Source organism: Struthio camelus, chromosome 3, assembly GCF_040807025.1.
Source record: "Struthio camelus isolate bStrCam1 chromosome 3, bStrCam1.hap1, whole genome shotgun sequence".
Taxonomy (NCBI): Eukaryota; Metazoa; Chordata; class Aves; order Struthioniformes; family Struthionidae; genus Struthio; species Struthio camelus.
The window spans coordinates 33,974,209-33,990,715 of NC_090944.1; the positions used below are offsets into that span (position 1 = coordinate 33,974,209).

Sequence of the window (16,507 nt, forward strand, 5' to 3'; positions counted from 1 at the left end):
GCCTATCTGGATCCTGCAAGTTATCCTGACCAGACTGGACCAGAGAGGTGAAAAAAATGACATCACCATTTTTGTAGGGTATCCACAGATACTGAAACATTGCTGTGCATAAGTACCTACATGTTTATGTCTGGGCAGATATAAATGATGCAATAATAATTAATTACTTGTATTGAATTTGTAATTCTTGTAGAAGAGAGAGATTGCAAAATAATCTCTGCTACATCATGATTCTGCTCACTCTTAGTCTAAGGTGAGGAACCTCTTTGAACAAAATGAAAACACTAACCCCTTACTGGCGGATTGCTATTTAGGCTGTTTTTTGAGTGAGCTGTGGCTCTATGCATTGGTAACAACATATTAGCATGATATAAGTAAAAATGTTGTTACCAAAGATTTCTGAAAGAGTTTATCAACAAATTATAGCTCATAATTTGTCTAGGGTTCATTTTCAGTAATTCTGTTCCATACACATGTTCAGGCACACCACCGAGGTGTTGACTTTTGCCCAATCATCTAATTAATGGAAAAGTCAAATAAATACTAATAAAAATAAAAAACAATAATAAACACAGATATAGAAGATCTGATAATTTCACATCTAGGAAAGTTAAAATATTCAACACATTTTATAGATCTTTAAGAGCATTGTGCCAACACCTACTATACTTATTAAACCAAAGTGTCTGCCTACCCTGAAGTAGTTAAAAAGAACCAGAAAAATAAAAAGAAGAAATACTTCAATATGGATATCAGACAGCTACCCCCACTGGAAGTGGAACAATGTGTCAGAATATTAAAACAGAGTCACTGGCAAATCTCCAAGATAACAGCTGGACCATACCCAGCAAAGTCATACATCCTAACACAATCTCTGTAGGAGCAGACACTATCTAAATTAAACTGAAAATGGGGCCGATTCTCTCTTTCTTGGGAAGGTCTAGAAAGTTAGCCAACGTCATATTGCTCCTGATGACCAGCCGAGCCACGGTGCTTCAGATCGCTAAGTGCTTTCTGTGTTCATGGGGCAAGGCCTTAGAACATCTCACTTAAACCCCAGGAAATGGGGTGTCCTTGTGCAAGTAACACCCTCCACAAATCTTTGCAATGTGCAGTAGGGCCTTCCTGTTGCTTTGTCAGCTCCTGTTCATCTGTACTCTACAAATTAGGTGATTCACCTCACCATCTCAGATGCTGCTGCCCCTCACTATCCACACTGACCACGTTATGTCAGGATGTTCAAACAAGAGGCAATTTGAGAGATCGGGAAAAGTCAAGAAAGGGTAGGAGTCCCGTCAGACCTCTAGCTAGAGAGAAGCAAAATCCAGCATGGTAATATCCCTCTTCACCTCACCTCCAGTCTTTATGCATAGTGAAAGGTATGAATTGTTCCACGCATCTCCAGCAGGATGTTCATTACACTTCCACTGAGTGGAGAAATGATTATCACCCTTGTTGCGGACAAGAGAAGAATAGAGTAGACACATCTCAAGCGCTCAAAAATACCACAGATACTAGAAAAATATTCAAGCCCACTCTTTGTGGGCAGCATGTTGTGGAACGGATTGTGTTTATTCTTCAAAAAGAAGGACAGCTATCACTCCAGAAGAGCTAAGAGAGCAGTAGAGTTGTTTCTAGGGTTCCAATTTTCTACGTAAGATATAGGTACAAATACCACAAGTACCTCACTTTGTGTGCATGTGACACAGGCTGCTGCAAGCTGCCATTTGTATTCTTCAGTCCACAGAAGTGGCCTAGGAAGGAGAATGAGCACGCTAGAGCAAACCTGCTCCCTCCCACACCTCCATCTCCAATGCCCGGGTGAGCGGCTGGCCACGAACCCAAGAGGAATCTGCAGAGGAACTGGCCTTACTGCAGCTGCTGTTCCTGGCTTTTGTTTTGTTTTGTTTTCCAGAGGGGAAAGGCAGGACAATGATGAGGTCAAAAGACCAGCAAGGGAGGAGTTGTGACCCTGTGTTAAAGGAGAGCACATTCAGCGATGTGGCAGTAAGGGACAGCTCTAATCTGTTAGGGAATAATAAGACACTAAACTTTCTGGTTTTATTCATGGATTGTACTAATTCTTTGTGAGCCCGTCTTTCTATTATAGTGTTTGGCTGAAGAAAGACTCAGGCTGGACATGAAAAAGCCATTACAGTAAACACAGACTGACCTCCTTCAGGTGAGGGAGGGAGGTGGTGTTGCTGGTGGGCAGGAAACACTGAGGACAACATTCATGGTGCCACAAAATATTAACATAACCATTTGACTCTGTATGTTTGTATATACTGTATGTTCAGCACACAAACAACATTTTCATTTCCGGTATTGAGGAAAGTCCATTCTCTCCTTTCTGTAAAGTTTAGAAATTTAGATGAGCATTAACACAGTCAATGTTATTGTTTTATAAGTGCAATCAGACATTTTAGTAAGTATATTAAATGTCTGATGACCTCCTTTTCATTTTAGTAAGATATTTTTTCCTCCAAGATTTTTTCTTTTGTTAATATTTGTGAACAAGTGTGGTAGGCAGCAGTCATTGCCAAAGACTTGTTTCCTTACTAAAGATCTTACCTGGACTTCAGCCACGTTCCTTCCCTGCTGCTCTCATTTTTCTGAAATCCTCTTTCTCTCTTGCAAATAGTGTTGACGAGAGAGGAAAGCCGTATCTCCTTAAAGAATATGTAGAACTCCATCCTGTTTACTCCGGTTCAGACTGACCTCCTGGTCAAAACAGCAGAGCTGCATCATTTTATCACAATAAATTATAGGCCCTTGAAACAATGAAACTTGAGTTGAAATGTTTATTCTCAGTATGAAAGGACATAAGGGCACCTAGAAAAAAGCAATGAACAAACATTAACTAATTAATTCTTATAACATTCATATGCTACAGGGAAGTAGAAATGATTAAATCAAACTGAGAAAACAGATGCATCTCCTGACATCTTGAAAATATATCATTTTAGGTTTCTCACATTAGAAAGTAAAAACGTTTACATTAACTCCCTCAGCCTTGTTGGTACCGGTACCTGTTTATATTCAGAAATGAAACCCTTTGGTCATTATCCATAAATCAATTTTTTACCCCTGAATTTAGTAAACAAGATCTTTATCTCTGTTGGTCAGATAGATAGTCTACTTTCAGAGTGGGAGAGCCAGAGCAATGTCCTTTTGATGTAAAAAAAAACTATTGCAAAAATTGCTAGCTATGTTTCCCTTTTAGTTTCTAGGTGACTTTTGAAACTCAATTGAGATGGAAAAGTTATGTAAGAATAGTTCTAAAAAATGAAGAAACTGCTTTCCCTGAAGCATTTCAGATTAATGGCACTCCTGATTTTCTCTTTGTAACCAGAAGCATTGATCACCTTTGATTCATGTAAGGATAATCTTCTGGCGTTCTTCTTTCTGGGATGTGATGGATTTAATTTAATTTGCGAAAACTCAATATGCTTGTTTTGCTAGGAGAAGCTTATTTCTTGATTCTTGCTATTTTTCCTCCAAATAACGCACATTTCCTTTCTTCATCAATCAAACAGAACTTCTGCAGCAATACATGCCACATCCTGGGTTCACAGTCTGGGTGTTCTGAACCTGATGTTGTGATCACAGATAGGTCTGGGATGTGGATACAATTTTCCTTTTACTCTCTGACACCAGATGGGAAGAAAGTCCTGAATTTTTTTTCTCATACAACAAAGGATCACAGTCTGGAAAAAGCATGGATCACCACTGAATAATGCAACGACTAGAGGGCATGCTGTCAAAAATGAGGCTGTAGTTCATAATAGTCTTTAATGACGAAGCACACTTAAAAAATTCTCATCCCCAACAGCTCCTTCTGACCCCTCCAACGTGCTGTAAATCAGACCACCACAACGAAATAACAGGCTTAAAAAAATGGGCTTGGAGGGGAGATAGTACTTTAGAACATAGTCAACGAGGCATCATTACCATCAAACAACTGTACTGCCACGCAGAGGAGGCAGCAAACGATGACAGTATTAATGCACATGCATGGAAGGGGTAATTAAGCCTTAAGCCCGTTTCTCCTTTGAAGTGATTTTATCATGGATGTACTGCCTGAAAAGCTGTGCCCAAATACCTCTCATGAAGTTTTAAAATGCCCCTGATATTTACTATACTGAGAGTTATGATAAGCCCAATTTGTGGTGGACTTGTTAAACTGTTAGAAAGCATACACTATACACATAAGCTGGAAGTATTTCTCCATGCTTCTAATAAGACATACACATACTGGAGCCAAAGTTCTTCCTTTATAGGGGCTTTTTTCAGTGTTAACTTCACCAAAAAGACAAAGACCTCACTCATCCTACTGTTTCTGCTGAGCTTTGGTGCTCCTAGATTTTCTCTTTGTAAGAATTCTTTGTCGTTTCCTCGGCCTCAGGAGACATTCAAATCCTTTTTATAACCCAAAATATTGCCAGTAAGAACTCCTTGTTCCAATAGGAAGGGAAAGCAGATGAATTCTACGTCTCTGAGTTTGTTCCTAGAGCATGAATCCTTTTACAATCCCATTTGTGAAAGACTTCATACACTAATTCTTATTCAAGGAAGTATAATGATGCAACTTTATTCATAATAATACAGGCACTTGCTTTTTGTCTGGTATAGTTTTGCTGCTGCTTGCAAGTCCTACACAAATTGTAATAAGCAGCATTTCTTTGCATTCTGCTATTCTTGAGAATGTCTAGTTTAGATCAGTTTAGACCAACTAACAGTTTTAGATTCTCAATCCAAACATACCAGTGTCTTGTTTCAGAGAAGGGTGGACAAAGTTTTCTAAGAGTATCAGCAAGTTACCAAGTTGAAAGAAGTTAGCATAGGGCATGAACATGCAGTGAATTTGTCATTCCAGTGTAACTATCTGTGTACATACTTTGCCTCTCATAAATAACATTATCTTGCTAGTCAGCAAGAAAGGATCATCAATCTTTCACTTGCTTCCGGGTAAGTCAGTTACTGTTTGGCAGTTACTGCACAAGCTGTTGTGCTGTGACTTTGAACCTGAATGTGTATACTGTACAACACCAATCATAGCCCCACTGAAATTTAGGCACAAAAAATTACCATGTAAAGTCTAATCAAGGGTCTGGAGCCTACTACTCATGCCCAAACTACTTGTACTGTGAGCCCTTTCCTTGAAATCTTTAACACATAAGTTCCAGTCTTAATTTCTAGCCTACAAAACCAATGCGAAAATTTCAACTAGGTGAATAGAAAACAGTTTCAGAAACGTAATGTTGCTCTGCAAAGCTGCAAGAAAGAATAACTTTTTAACTTCTCCAATAGACATCTCTTTACAAAAGGTGATGCAGCATATGTGCAGTCGATTAACATGATAGAGCAAGAAAAAGGTAATCTTTTTGTTCACACAGTATCTAGACTTGTGTTACACAGTGTATCAGAACTGCATTATGTGAAAGAATACAAAAGCTAAAGTAGCTCGATAACCACCTCAAAATAATCTCATTCTTTTCCTCAAGACATTGTCCAAAATAATCTTTGCTCTAAAACGTTGGGATACCTTATAAAAGTGGAAGAGTAGTCCTGCTATCAGTGCGTGGCTTTCAACATTTTCCAGGCTGTAGAGCTTTTCCAGTAGATATATGTGCCACTTCAAATGTTCACATCCATGGATTATTGTATAACCAGTACTGCTCATATTGCAAATCCCTAGGAAGTCATCTATGTATCTGTAGCCCATAGGGCAAAGACACTGACATTATACATATTATGCACGGAAGTATTCTGCAAGCATTACATAACACTGATCACTCAACTGGGATCATCTCATTTCATATGTTTTGGACAGTTTGACAAAGTTGCTTACTTTTCTGACAGGTTTTGTTGTATTCTGATGATCCAAACATATTCCCTTTGTGCCTCACTGAAAGAGACATTTGAATCTGACTTCAAAAAGCAGAAAAGCAAATGGGTTAATCTTTAGCACTCCTAAAAGTCCCACCTGCCATTTACCTTCTTCCTGCCATTTACCTTCTTCCTTATAATCCATTTTTACATTTTCTTCCACTTTATATTAGATTGGTCAAATTCATTACTGGCTTCAGCAGAACTACACAAAAGATTTATATGACCGCCTAACTAAAAACATATCACAAGCATTGGAAACAATCAAAATGTATTTGTTCTACTTGATCATAAATTAATGTTTATCTAACATTCGTCATTTGTTCATAGCAGCAACTTTTGCTGTTAGTCTATTATCTGCTTGCATATGTAACAGTACTGAGAGTTATACTTAGTTCTGACACATTTCTTCTATGCACTTACTTTGATAATAGGTAAAACAAAGTAAACAGAGCTAGAGGAATGCAAAGACATTTTGCAGCTCTTATTCTATATTCTGTTGAGAGGTATTCAAAGAAGAGGGGGAAAACGGACAAGCAAGATGAAAAAAAAGAACTTATTCATTTTCCACACTAATCTTTTTATCAGAATGTACAGCACAGAAAGGCATTAGAGAATGGAAAATCTGGTTGACTGTCAATACTATTGATAAAATACTTACTGTACTAAAAACTAAGTGATCCATAATGTTCTGGAAGATGGCAATCTCAATGCTGATGGATAGAAAAATGTCTCAGGATAGAAAAATGTTTTTATTCCATCTTTGCAATATTGGCTGCATATACAGCATAAGGTGAAAGATGTCATGGACTGCTCTGAGGGTGCAGTTCCACTACATCTTAAACTGGTCTAATTCAGATCTCCTTCAGCCCCTCCCTCAACCATGTGGCCCTATCTCCTGCCTTGCACATGCACTGTTGCCCATAAGTCATGGGGTAAACTTATTCAGGGAGCTGACCTAGCTGAAAAGTCACAGAACGAAAGAATAAATCAGGTTGGATGGAACTTTGGGAATTCATTCAGTCAACCCTGAACGGAGACCAGGTCTGCTTGGGACTTTATCCAGTTGATTTTTGAAAACCTCCAAGAACTTAGATTCCACAATGTCTCTGGGCAAGCTGCTTCACTGCTTGGCTGTCCCCATGGTAAACATTTTTTTCTTATGTGAAGTCAGAACTTCCCAGTAGGAAGGGTTCCAGTTCTTATGGTGGAGAAATTTTTTTGTATATCCAGACAGAGGCTCCCCTGAAGCAATTTACGCTAATTGCCTCTAGTCCTGTTGCTATGCACCTTTGTTACCGTACTGGTAGAAGCTCTTCTTGTGGCCCATAGCATCCCATTCCAGTCTCAACTCCAGCTGAGACTCAACTCAAGCCAGGCTCTTCATACATTTACTTGCTTTCCTGAGTATAGGGATGGACTGTTATTACACTAGGAGGATGCTATCTTAAAGACCTAACAGCTTTCTTGAGCTTCTTTGACCTTAAGGCTTGCTTCCCATGGGATCCCACCTACCAGTCCCCTGAATAAGTCTGCACTCCTGGAGTCTAAGGTCTGTACTCAGCTGCTTACCTACCCTGAGGATCTTGAACTCCACTATTTCATAGTTGCTACAGCCAAGGCTGCCATTTATTATCATCTTGCTGGCCAGTTTTTCCTTGTCCATGAGTAGTATTCACTCAGTAAAATGAGTGCCACTCAGCATTTCTGCCTAATTAAATTCCCTCCTTACAGCATCACAGCTCTCAGAAATTGCAATTTAAGAAACATAAAAATAAGCATTCTAGGTCAGAGTTTATCTAATTCAGTAATCTACTTCAGGTAGAGTCTCCCCTATTCATGGCTTCAGGGTGTTATGAGGAGGTCAGATTTGGTAGCTTGATAGAGATAAGGCTGATGTAGTTCCAAATCCCAAGTTCCAACCAGGAACAAGGCTGAGAATGTATTTCCAATAGGCACGCACACACACACAATGCATAGATATATATAAATATAAATATATATGTATACACACACACACACCCACACACACACCACACACACACACACACACACACACGGCTGACCACACATATCTGACCACTCACATCTATACAAACAGCACCAATGGCCTCATTTTGTTCTCTTCTTTGGCTGATCAGGAGGAAGGTCTGTTAGTGGGATATATTATATACACATATGTACAGCGTGGATCCCTCTAGTAACTGGGTTTAGACACTCCATCCACCCAGTAGCTGGCTCCTGGATCCCCAGTCATCCCAGTTTCTGGCAGCTGAAAATACGAGCCCCCAAGGCCTGCAGCCCCATTCCAGCTGCTGGCATGGATCTGCCCACTCAAAACACACGCACACACACACACACACACACGCACGCACGCACACACACACACACACACACACACACACACACAGTGTGGACCCCTCCAGAAGTCGTCCTTGACACGTAGTCCATCCAGTAACTGGTCCTAGATCCTCACTCTCCCCAGATGCCTCATCCCTAGAGACACACACACATACACACAGTCAAATGGTCTCCCAATCGACCCCCTCCCCTGACTCTGCACCCAGACCCTACAGTTCCTCTGGCAGTTGGCCAGGATTCCCCTGGTCCCTCCAGTAGCTAAACCCCTCTTGGTTTCACCCTTAGAGACACACACACATACCTGGCTCTCAGGTCATTTAACCGACTTGCCAGCTAGTCCAGCTTGACATTCACCAGTGATCACACACTGACTTGCATACGATCACTCGCTCCAGTTGCTGGCACCACAGATGCACAGGCCTTGTGACCTGTGGTCTGAGTCCAGTTCCTGGCACTCTCCTTCATTCACTCTAATCTCTCCAGTTGCTGGCACCACTGACCCACAGACCCCTATGACCTGTGGTTAGACTGCAGTTGCTGGCACTGAGACCTTCACACACACCCATGCACACAGAATATAGAGTTCCTCGCCCAGGAAAAATAGTTAGAGAGAAATTTAATATGAAGACAGGAGAGAGTGTGCTGATCAGGTGTAGGGCATGGCCAGATAAGTGTACTGACCTGACCCTTGTTTACATGCAAATAGTCCTTTTTATGCCTTCAGCCCTCTAGTTTTCCATGTTTGCTCCTCCCCAGATCACCTAGATCCCACTCATTCTCCCTTAAACATCCTATAATAAGTCTTGTGCAATCCCCAAATGCTCTTCCCCTGCATCCCACAAAATGTCCCGTACCCCTAGGCAGCAACCCCCCTCAGACTGAATCTGTCTCCAGGGACCTGCTCATCTTGCTAGGTTTCACACCTGAGCAATGGGGCAGATGCACTCCTGAGACAGTCCTGAGAGGAGCTGGACAGGGTGCCCGTTCCTCTGAGTAGGTAATTTGGGCTCCCTACCTGTCACTGTGCCCCTTCCCTCTTCCAAGCTTGTGGAGACAAGCCTTTGATGGGTTGAGCACACTCCTATGATGGGAATAGCCATGGCAAGGTATTATTTGGGTTCCCCCACATGTCATTGTCCCTCAGTACTCCTTCGTGTGTGTGTGCAGATTAGCTTCTACCACATAACCTAACACAGGGTTTCCTGAACTTGTTTTAAGTTCAGGAAAGCACATCAGTTAAAACTTAAAAGTTAAATTAATATAAGTAATGTAAGTTAAAACTTTTAAGTAATATAAGTTAAAACTTTTAATATATGTAGTAGCCCCCAGTATATTTTCCTTGTAGCCTCCATTTGAATACTGGGTCCACTTTTGGCATCCACGACATTTGGCTGCTAGGAGTTCCACAGTTTAAGGTCCTCTTGTGTGAAGAACCATGTTTTCCTGCTTGTTCTGAACCTGCTTTCTGTAAATTCTTTTGATGCTCATACTTCTTTAACGGGAGGAGAGAGTGAAGATGCACTCCCTAATGGCCCTCTGCAAGCCACTCACCAATCCATAGACCTCTAGTATATCCACCCTCAGTTGACTGTTTAACAGACTGAAGAACCTACTCCATATCTTTGATTATCCCATTCTCCCATCTCTGTACATGAGCAGTTCTTCCTGTTTAACTTAAGGAGACAAGATCTGCTGACAGCAGGTGGCAAAATAGAGTTACATGCAAAATGGTGTTCCTTGTTTTGCTATCTATTCTTAAGGAGATAGAAACAGAAGGCTGCTTTCCTGTGCATACCATTTCATTCATAAGGCATGTCAGAAGCTCTAGTGGGAAGAGCTACCCACTTCCCACTTCCTGTCATTTGTTTTCTTTGCTATACATATTGCTGCAGGAGCTGAGTCAGCACCTCACCTGTCTCAGCTCACAGCCTGGACTCCTAATTTACCCTACTATCACTTTTACTGACACCAATAGAAACAGTGGAGCAGTTCTGCAGCAGATAGCAGGAGGTGAAGACATCTTAAATGGCTCTCACATGTATCACCAAGACCTACCTGAAGATGCACAAAGGGAGAGTGTCTTTAAAGAGCCTCTTTTGGGCTGCTTTGCCAAGTGAGAACAGCAGGATTATTAAACATTTTGGATTCCCTTCTTTAATGCTGTCTTCCACAGTTCAGATCTGCATCTCCACAAAGAACTGTATGAAAAGCAAGCAACATATGGTCAGTATTCCAGCTCTGTATTGCTTGGGAATAGCACACAACTGCACTGCAGAGTTTTACTACAGAGGTCAGATAACCTGGCTTTCCCATCCCTTTACAGCTGCTGTCATAGCCTGAACAGCAGGCAGTGAAAGCTCCTTGGAGGATAGATGTGTAAGCTTTCCACATCAGCATGAAAAACACAGACACCTGCTTATTAGCATGTTGTCGAGCCATGCTCTCAATTATACGATGGGCTGTTATTTTTCAGCATGATTCTGTGTTTTCCTTTTATGATAGGTCTTTTGGGGTCACAGCATGTCAAAGAGGTGTCTTACTGGGTGAGTTAAAACTTACTGGGGTAGGTCTCTGTCCTATTATCAGCATTTCACAAACTCAAAATAGAGCTAGTGCTGTGTCAGCAGATTAGCGGTGGATCTAAAAGGCATGATTTCTTAAATTGCAGGGTAGGAAGAAAAAATAAAATTGGTGTCACTGCCTCAGCTGAAAGAAAAAAGAACTGTAGTTTCCTTTTCTGAAGAAAGCCTGATACTTAATACATGTCACTTTCTTGACTGTGAATATCAGCACTAAAAAATGAATAAAGACGTTTCACTGATGAGAATATTTAACAGTTTTGTAAGACTACATGATCCATAATATTGTATTTTCTCTGTGACAAGAAATAAATGTCCCTCATAATTTTTTCCATATACTGTCAAACACAAATAAGGAGTGAGACCATCAGTAAAGGTTTTTGACAATGATAAATACACATCTATCTGACAAGCTTAGGCAACGCTGTTTTTCAGTATGGCTCTACGGCTCACAAAGATCCTCTTGCTATGTTAAAAAACCCTCTACACTTTTTTGTTTTAACATAATATATACTAAAAGAAAGGGAGAAACTAAGAGATAAGAAATTCCCTTTGTGTGCTTAGATTGAATTACACTGTAAAATGGAAATGCTTTTATTGTTCTGTAGAACAGAAGTGCAAAGTTAAAACATGCTTTTTTAAGCATCAGTCAAATGGGAGAAACAGGAAAACAAATAACCTACTGTTGGCCATTTCAGGAGGCATTCTGCTTGTGGAGAAGCAATGAGACTAGAATGCCTCTGAGACTATCGATGCATGACTCCTTCATCCTATTTTCAACAATGCAGCACAAACTACTGCCAGCATGGCTGTCAGATTACTCTTCAGTATGAAAAGTGGCAGTATCAGAGTATCCTTTCACTAATCTAGCCCCTATTTTGAGCTGTATTAGCGCTGCTTTGGGCTGGTTTCCTGGTTCACTCTGCATCATCAAAATTTGGTTCTCATCGGCTGGAGGTGGTCATTCCTGGCCTCAGAGATATATTCCTTTTGAAAACTCCTCAGGAATTATTCTGTTGACTTTTTTAGTCCACCAGAACAGGAGAAAAAAAAAAAGCGATTCAGGAGCAAGGCATGGCACAGGGAAGGGACAAAAATTCTCAATGGCACAAATTAGGACTGCTGCTATCGCTTTAACATAACACTTCTCTTTGGTAAGAAAATCATTTTCTGGACGAACATAAAAACAATCAAATCTATGTTACTTCAATAAAGCATTTGATATGTGGTAAGTTATTACCTCATAAGAAGAAGAAGGGGGTTTACTCAAAAAATTCTTAAGTGGAGAAGGTAGACGGGGTGAGCTGGATTGCAGTAGAGGGAGAACTAAAGAGGTTTCTAATGGAGGTCCTCAACGAGCAGGTGAGATCCAGCCTTAGTTCCAGTTAAGTCTTAGATCCAGTTAAGATCCAGTATGAGTTACTATTTCATTATGACCTTGGAAGCAAAGAAAGTATGCGCTAATGAAATTTGCAGATGGCCTGAAACAAGGCTTTATTAAAACAGGCAGACCAGAATATAGAAACAATTGGATGACCTCACAGATCGGAATGGGGTGAAACTAGAAACTAATAAACAGGCAGCTACAATTTGGAAACTCATCAGCTGGAAATATTAGTCAATTACAGAATAATTATGTGGCCCTGAAAAAAGGCACATGTGATCCTACGACAGATATGGTAAAGTATATCTAGATATCCAGTACTAATGTTACGGTGCAGGGCAGCTGGAACTCATTGTACAGGTTTGTGTACTACTTAAGAAAGTCACGTTCAAACTGAAACAGGCACATGCAAGAACTAACTTGTTAAGCTTATCGAGAAAATGCTGAGCCTATTTTCTTAGAGGAGGCTATGAAGGTTGCAGTGGCCAATCAAAGCTATTAGCAGGCGTTCTGCTGCTGCTTCGTCCACGTAGGCAAGATGAGGTTTGCACCCACTCCAAGCATTTCTTCACATCTCTGCATCTATGATGGCCAAGTAGCACAACAGGGAAGATAGCTGACCTCCCCAAGTATGTTTCAGTGTACAGGCACTCAGGTGTTATACACACAGATTGACTGATTGGGATTTGCTACATGGGGATAGGTAATGTACCCCGACTTTTTCAGCTTATCTGAGATTCGTAGCTCACACTTGGAAATTTAACAATAAAAATACAAAAAGTTAAAACTGTTGTTTGTTGAAGTTAGAAATAAGTCTATCAAAACAAACAAAAAAACTTGCTGATAATACATGATGCTAGATTATAATTAATAATAACGTTCCTTCTTAATTGTTCTGGGTATCTTTTACAAAGCTCAATGCTATGTCTTAGGGATTAATTCATATCGCATCATCTGAACTCTGTTTGAGAGAAATGAAACCTGTCTCTGTGTCACAGCCTTACAAAGCACCACCCAAAGATTCCTTCCAATTTGCTGAGAGGGAATATTTTGAATTATCAGAGAAATTATTGGGAATGCTACTCCTTTTTATGTTTTACCTATTTTAGGAAAACTATTGCATTGTAGCTTTTTTAAAGTTGTTCAAGATTGTTTCAGTGCTTAGGAAATATTTAGACATTTTCAGGACTATGTTACCTTTGCTATTCAAAAGAGTCTGTGGGATGTTGACTATTGTTTTTGATCAAGGGGTCAAGTGAAATGCAACTTCCACAGCTCCTTCCTTTTAGACATAACATAATGTGTAAAACCCTTTTCTTCACAGTGCAGCAGTCTATAACCTGTATGCCATGTGAAACGTTAACTGTAGAGAAACCATGTTAGTCGTACAGTTTATGAAATATAGGAAACTAGGGAGTTTTTAGATCTCATGAAATCCACAATCCTAACAACAAGCCCAGCAGGAAGGCACTTACATTAAGTTGACCTCCGCTCCGTTTGTTGTCATTTTCAGGAGTTCATTACATCACAAAAGCTAAAACAGCTTCATGTGTTCAACCTGGTAAAATAACACCTGCAAAAAAATACTGTTGCTTTCTGTAAGTACAGGGCAATGAATGCTAAGGAGAAAAAAGAACTGTTTAAACTGAAAGACAATATTGGCACAGGAACAGACAGGTATTAACTACCTACAGCAATCTGAATTTTTGTCACCATCAGAGAATGAAGTTCTGGTAAAGCTTGAGGTAACAGTGAGGTCAAAACTTTAGCAGTTTAACAGGAGCTCTGTAAATTCACGGAATACTTTTGGTACTGCATATATTTAATAACAAAGGTGGATGTCCCTAGTGCAATGTTGCTGTAAATAATCCTAGTATGCTCTGACAGTGAGTTGTTCCATCTTCTTGTAGCAACTCCTCTTCACTATGTTTACCAGTGGAGAATCAAAGCATGCAGCTTGAATGGTACATTTCAGCATATTTCCCTTTAAAGTCTATTTTGAACAAGTACAAAGCCTGCTGACCCATGTGGAAACTATTCACAAAAACATAATTTTTGCAGGTATAGTGAAGATAGGATCACCCTTTCCATACATCAGCTTAAGGCAATTATGAATCATCAAAAGTTTTGCAGTTTCCTATCCCCATGCAAATCCACAGAGATGTGGCCAATTTGTCAACTAATGTTATTTGTACATGCACAGCAGAATTTGATATGCTTGCTAATTTCCTAAACATCCTAGTTTCATTACATGCATTTCCAAACTCCATGGAAAGGCTCACAGCTATTTACCTATTCTAGTCATAACGATAATCTAATATAGGAATGGTCCTGAATCTAAGGAAACACTAATTCAATGACAAGACTCCTACTACTTTCAGTGGGACCAGCGTTTCACTTTGAGAGATTAAATGCTACCTCTTCAATTGCTTCATTTTCTTATCTCTCTGCACTTTAGAACTCTTTCTTACCAAGCACAAGCTTATCACTGACAGTGTTGTGAAGAGAATCTCTCTGACATGGTACATTTAAATCTCCATCATCTCCTCTTCCATAATTGGCTTCAGATCAATGGTGTTTAATAGCCTCTGCACTAAGACTAGATTCCCCTTTCCTTGAGCCAAGGTTGAGAACCTTGGAAATAATATATCATTATTGCCTAGCAAGTATCTGTGTAACTCATTGACAGAAGTATAAAGTATAACTAAATACACACACACACACACACACACATATATATACAAAATATATGTTCATTGGTCATTTTGTTCACATAGTGAATACATGTGTGACAGGAGGTCCGATACAGATTCAGAAGATGGAACTGCTAAAAGATTTGCTCCAAACATGTCATAGAGCTAGGGTCATATTTATGTCCTAGGAATCAGATTTTTAACAATGCTAATTCTATACTTAGATTTACATATCTTTGTTAGTATTGGTATAGCCATTTGCCAAACAGTCTCCCAGCGGACAAGATTTAAGATTTGAGCCTGTCCCTGCAAATAAGAATAGGCTTAACAGACCAGATCAAAGCCTACTTAGATCAGCGTTCTCTCTCCAACAGCAGATGCCTAAAGAAAGAATGTGGAGTTCTGGGATTTACTGAGGTAGAGGTGGTTTGTATATTTTTTAATAGTCCTAAAATGGATTTCATGAATTTGCTCAATTTGTTTCTAGAACCCACTGTAGTCTGTCAGCATTCGGAAGACTGCTCCACAGCTCAGCTTAGGCACAGTGTGAAAACATCTCTTTCGAGACACCATCTGCTAGTTTCATTCAATGTCTGCTACTTCTGATACGGAACACAGCGTTCCACGTTCACCTTCTCCATGCTGCTTGTGATTTGAGAGACCTCTAGGACATCCGCCTCCTTCTGCCTTTTCCTTCCCAAGCTGAAAAGGCCTTGTGTAAACAGTTACTTCTCACATGGAAACCGTGTAATATCTTCATTTTGCTTCTCTATTTTCTTTGCAGTTCTGCTCTGCCCTTTTTCAGATGAAGAAATGAGAACTGCACATTGAAGACTGCAGAACAGCACTGATTTATGCAATGGTATAGCAACGTTCTTGGTTTTGTCCTGTGCTTCTGTGTTGTGTAGGTTGTGTAAGAGTTGCAAAGTAGGACTTTCCTTTAAAAAGGTGTGCTGGTGCTTTCTCATTGTAAACCCCCTTGTGCTAATTTCATATTTATAAATTTTATCAATTTTCCTAGGGCAGAAATCAAGTTTTCTAGCTTTTAGTTCCCTCTGGTATCCCATTTGGTACACACCAGTCTTCTACACTAAGGCCGCTAAAGTCCTTTTAACTAAGGGTTAACTTGCTATAGTTAAGAGTTCATATGCCCTCAGGCAATTCTGAACTCTTGGGTAAACACCATCTGGCCTTGCCCATTTGCTAAGTCCCTTCTCGTTGGCTCGCTCAGTGTTTCTTTCCCTCCAGATCGGGCAGCTTGAACCGCCACAGACCTCAGAAGACAGCGATTAGATTCTGCGATGCGCCTTCCTACAAAAAAGTCTTCGGAGAAGCCTCCTGGGGATGCCCCATGGTAAACGCGATTACAAAAAAATGAATTTACCGTTTACCTTTCAAAACACTAATTTCCAGCAGCATTCGGCTCTCCTATGACTCCTCCCACACGCACAAACCAAGCTCCTCGACCGGAGCAGGGCAAAGCAAACCCAGCTCTAAAAAGGTTACGAGGCGGCGAGGACTGATTGTTCCTGACTGCTGTACCAGTTACAGCAGCGGCACCCGACCACCGCCCCCGCCCCCCGCCGCCCTCCGCGCGC

At 40.4% G+C, this 16,507-nt stretch overlaps 1 long non-coding RNA gene across 1 annotated transcript in view; it reads right to left on the bottom strand.

Annotated features, from left to right (window-relative positions):
• Window positions 1–16,445, bottom strand: part of LOC104145498 (uncharacterized) — a 44,127-nt gene extending 27,682 nt beyond the window's left edge. The window contains exons 1-4 of the long non-coding RNA XR_694346.2: window positions 13,692–16,445; window positions 12,073–12,269; window positions 10,309–10,451; window positions 2,575–2,835 (exon numbers count right to left, since the gene is read on the bottom strand). This is a non-coding gene — a long non-coding RNA (uncharacterized lncRNA). The remainder of the gene's footprint in view (window positions 1–2,574; window positions 2,836–10,308; window positions 10,452–12,072; window positions 12,270–13,691) is intronic.
• Window positions 16,446–16,507: the final 62 nt, after the last annotated feature.